The sequence below is a fragment of the Penaeus chinensis genome, chromosome 11 (assembly GCF_019202785.1).
Source record: "Penaeus chinensis breed Huanghai No. 1 chromosome 11, ASM1920278v2, whole genome shotgun sequence".
Taxonomy (NCBI): domain Eukaryota; kingdom Metazoa; phylum Arthropoda; class Malacostraca; order Decapoda; family Penaeidae; genus Penaeus; species Penaeus chinensis.
Window position 1 is genome coordinate 38132611 of NC_061829.1, and position 5000 is coordinate 38137610.

General features: G+C 51.0%; 1 protein-coding gene across 1 annotated transcript in view; it reads left to right on the forward strand.

Annotated features, from left to right (window-relative positions):
* The window catches only part of LOC125030602 (eye-specific diacylglycerol kinase-like), a gene marked incomplete in the record, with an annotated part of 359490 nt that overhangs the window by 162173 nt on the left and 192317 nt on the right, over positions 1 to 5000 (forward strand).

Below are 5000 nucleotides of genomic sequence, written 5' to 3' on the forward strand. Positions count from 1 at the left end.
GTGATTATTCAGGTTTATTTATAAGTATGAATAACGAAAATAGAAATTACTTCTTGCGGGTTTTGGGAACGGTTCTTTAGAGGCAAAGAGGATTATAAATTAGGAGAGAGAGAGAGAGAGAGAGAGAGAGAGAGAGAGAGAGAGAGAGAGAGAGAGAGAGAGAGAGAGAGAGAGAGAGAGAGAGAGAGAGAGAATGATAATAAAAGAGGGAGGGAGGGATGGAAGGAGCGAGAGAGAGAGAATGAGAATGAAAATAAAAGATGGAGGGAGGGAGGAGGGGATGGAAGGAGCGAGAGAGAGGGAGAGAGGGGGGGAGGGGAGGGAGGGAAGGATAGTAGGGTGGAAAGAGCGAAAAAAAGGATAGAGAAAGAAAAAGACAGAAAGAAGGGTTAGAAATGGTGGTACCTGCGCTGCAAATACTTCCTTATGGCTGTATTTAGATGCCTCCGCCCATTTTTCCCTCGCCCTCTTGTCACAGTCCTCTGCAGAGCCGGAATCCGCGGCCGAGAACGCCTTTGCTTCGGTCGTTCCCAGAATGTTGCGTTCAGCCGATGGGGAGGAGTAAGCAGAGGAGATCATTCAGGAAAGACCACATCGCCGCAAGTGCACCTGACATGTGTGGGAGATGCTTTGTTGGAGATATAAGTAGTTCCTGGTCCTCTGCCCCTCCCCCCTCCTCTCTCTCTCTCTCTCTCTCTCTCTCTCTCTCTCTCTCTCTCTCTCTCTCTCTCTCTCTCTCTCTCTCTTCTCTTTCTCTCTTTCTCTCTTTATCTCTCTTTCTCTCTCTCTCACTCTTTATTTCTCCCTCCCTCCCTCCCTCCCTCTCCCTTCAACGTAGCTGCCCTTACTCTGACTCCCTTTGCATCACCCCCTCCTCCTCTCCCTTCTTTCTCCCTCTGTCCCCCTGCCATCTGGCTTATTCCTTCTTCCTCTCTCCTTCCCCTGTTTTCTGCCGCCGTTCTCCTTTTCTTTCCGCCTCTGTCCTCCCTCCTTCCCCCTTTCTTACCTTCCCCGTCCCTCCCTCCCCCCTCCTTACCTTCCCCGTCCCTCCCTTCATTTTACCTACCTTCTTCGTCCCCCCACCCCTCCCTCCCTCCTTCACCCACCCCCGGCCAAGGTCCTTTTCCACGTTGCAGGAGCCTCGTTGCACGCCATTCAACTTTCCCGCCAGGATAACATGCAACGTTGTCACTCGTGAAGTCTCCCGTCCGGTGACCGATCATGACACGGGGAACAATCGTCTTGGAATTACTGGCGCTCGTTAAGGGCCCTCGTTGCGGCGGAACAACCAATTTGGCGGTTGTTGTGCAGCCAAGTATTAATTAACAGTTTTGACCAGGGCCGTGATGATGAAGGGCATAGGGCGTCGGACGCTGTTCTCGTTCCTATGCGAAGGTGGCAGAAGGATGAGAGTCGCGTGCAAGATGGGGCGAAGCTTGGACCTTCTCCCATGCGACTTGGCATTTGGCAAGATTTCCACAGCTCTATGACACAAACACCTCCCTTTGCCCCCCCCCCCCACCCCTCTGCCCCCATCTCACCCCCCTCCCCACACACGTGCAGAGGTGGGTGTACGTGGGGTGGTCGCTGAGGAAACAGTCATGGTGTCTGTGTGGACAGTAGAGTGCGGTCGCGTCACCTGTGTGCAGGAGGATTCCCTCGTCACCCACTCGTGATTACAAAGCCTCTGGGCGAGTGCAAGTTGAATTATTGAAAGGCTGGGAGGAAATATTTCAAAAAAAATAAGTTATTCAGTGTCAATGTGTTTGAGATTTGGAACAAGTAGAACAAGTGGCGTGCACGAATTTAGAAAATCTGGTGGTAAACAGAAAGGCATGAGTTATATACCCTCCCGGAGATATAATGTAGCATGCCAAGTGCCCCTAAGCGGTGAACAGCTGACCTTGAAAAGAGGCAAGTTGAAGTAAAGATGTGTTTTGGCCGTTTGTTCAAAGGCTGTTTGGGCGCCGTGTTTACAGAAATAATGGCTGGCCCTTTGACCAGATCTTCCGTAGGTCGAGAAAGTGCGAACAGCCCGTGATTAGGAAGTGTTCGGCAAGGATATCTCCGATCCAAGGACGCCGCCCACGCATCCTCAGCCCGCCCGCCCGCCCGCCTGCCTGCCCGCCCGCCGTATTTGCCCTTTCGCCATGGTTTTCGTCACATGATTCGGCTATCCTTCCCCTCCCCTCCCTCTCTCTGTGCCTCGTCCTTCTCCCTACCCTTCGCTCCGCCCCATCCTCCTATCCCCCCCTCCTCCTCCTCCTCCTCCTCTCCCCGCCTCCCGCAGTTCTGTTGACATAACGCGTCATCGCTCTCTCGTCTTCCCGTTTTCTGTTGTTTTCCATTTTTATTTGTCCTTTTTTTTCTAAGATTGTTGCATTCTCCCGTTATTTTACTGATTATTACGAAACCGTTATCGCCTGTTGTTATCATGCCGTCATACGGAACGCGCATTTATTGCTCTAAATGTATGCAAATATCACATTTTCTCAAATTATATTCAAATATCTAATTTTCATCATTTTCTCATGCTATTTATTGTGATTGCATTCATCGCCACTTTACATTCACATTGGCTTCGATAATAACCGATTGCATTATTGTTCAGAACGTTTTTTATAATTTTTTACTGCTCTGTTTATGATAATTATTTGTTGTTTTTCCTGTTGCGGATTATTATTAGTTCTTTTTAATAATTTGTCTTTCTTCGGCCTTTTTTCGTTCACTTTTCTTTTTTTTGTTTTTTGTTTTACAATCCGTTTCTAACCCTTCTCATTTTCCCCCATTCTCTCTATTCCATGCCAAGTCTTCCCTCATTTAGTCTTGCCCCTTTTAAACTTATACACTCTCTGTCTGATATTCTCTCTCTCTCTCTCTATCTCTCTCTATCTATCTATCTATCTATCTGTCTATCTGTCTATCTGTCTATCTATATATTTATCTATCTGTGTGTGTGTGTGTGTGTGTGTGTGTGTGTGTGTGTGTGTGTGTGTGTGTGTGTGGTTCGTCTGGCTGTCTGTCTGTCTCCCCATCTCTCATTTTCTCTCTCGTTCCTCTCTCTCTCTCCTTCTTCCTCCCTCTCCATCTTCCTCTTCCTCCCTCTTCTCCCCCTCCCTGCCCCTCTCTTTCTCACTCCTCCATTCCATCCCATCCTACCTTTTCCTCTCCTTTCTTCCTTCCTACCTTTCCTTCCTACCTTTCCTTCCTACCTTTCCTTCCTCCCTCCTCCTCTTCTTCCTTCCCTTTTTTTTCCCTCCATTTCGTGACTTCCTATTTTTATTTTTCCTTTACCCTATCTCATCTCCTTCGTAGTCCTTAAATCTTTTCTTCATTCTTTGCATTCCCCTCTTCCTCTCCTCTTCCTCGCCCCTTCCTCCCCTCTTCCCTCCTTCGCCCACTCTTTGCTCCACTTCTCCCACCCTGTCTCTTTTGTTCGTCACCCTCTCTCTTCCTTCCTGTTCGACATCCTCTCCCTTCCCTCCCTCTCTCCCCCCCTCCCTCCTCTCTCTCTCTCTCTCTCTCTCTCTCTCTCTCTCTCTCTCTCTCTCTCTCTCTCTCTCTCTCTCTCTCTCTCTCTCTCTCTCTCTCTCTCTCTCTCTCCCCTCTCTCTCTCTCTCTCTCTCTCTCTCTCCCCCTCTCTCTCTCTCTCTCCCCCCCCCTCTCTCTCTCTCTCCTCGATCACTACTTTCTCCCTACCCTATCCTATCTAATCCTAATCCTATCCCATTCGAATCCCTCATCACTCCCCTCTTCGCCCCCCCCCCCTTTATATTCTACCTCATCCCTTCACCCTCCTCCTCCTCCTCCTCCTCCTCCTCCTCCTCCTCCTCCTCCTCCCTTATTCACAAACCATCTTCATTCACCCTCCCTCCTTCCGGCCTCACCCACTCACTCACTTATTCACACTTTCTCCTGTCATTCCTCACTTATTCACCACCCTCTCTCATCCTTCCTCTCTCACTCTTCCTCCTCCCGCCTCTCTCCATCCCTCCTCTCCCCCTCCATCCCTCCTCCTTCCCTCTTCTCCCCCTCCCTCCCTCTTCTCCCCCTCCCTCCCTCTTCTCCCCTCCCTCCCTCTTCTCCCCCTCCCTCTCTCCCCTTCCCTCCCTCTTCGTGAGATGAGGCATGTGGAGCGAAGAGACCCGGCGATGGCGTTGCCGACCATCACGGAGCATCAGCCATGGTAGGTGATCCACTCAGCGCCGTGCGGGCCCGTGACCTCGCACGGCGCCGGGGTTATGACCTGGGTCGTTCCGCAGGCTCCGTTTTCGCCTCGATGACCACGCTCTTGGTCCCCGCGCCTGGCCCGGGCTCAGGGCGGGAGGTTGATTGCTGGGGGTGGGGAGAGGGGGGAGGGGAAGGGTAGGGGTGTGTGGGAGGAGGAAGGAGGAGGAGGAGAGGAAGGAAGGAGAAGAGGAGGAGGAGGGGGACAGGGGAGGAGGGGGACAGGGGAGGAGGAGAGGAAGGAAGGAGAAGAGGAGGTGGAGAAGGAGAAGGAGAAGGAGAAGGAGAAGGAGAAGGAGAAGAAGAAAGAGGAGGAGGAGAGAGGGAGAGCGGGAGTGGATGGAGGAAGGAAGGGGAAAAGAAGGTGATAAAATATATAGAAAGAGGAAAAGGAGCAGAATAAAGAAGAAAAGACGAAAAGGAAGGGAGAGGATACAAAGGAAAAAGAAGAGAGAACGGAGGAGGGGAAGATGACGATGGAGGGGGGGACGTGGGAAGGGGGTAGAGGGGGGGGGGAGAAGGCGTCATTATAGAGAGTGTGTTTACCGTTTGTCTCGAGAATGAAGGATATTTCGTGGTCCATTTTGACCTGCAATGTTCGCTTGACCTTTTGGTGATACTTCCGGCCTTGTGAACGTTGTGTGGATTTTGAGCTTTGCAACACGCACGCTGTTTCCACCTGGTGGCGTCTCCGTTTCTCTTTCTCTTTCTGTCTCTTTCTCTTTCTTGCTCTCTCTCTCTTTTATTCGCTAACTCTCTCTCTCTCTCCCTCT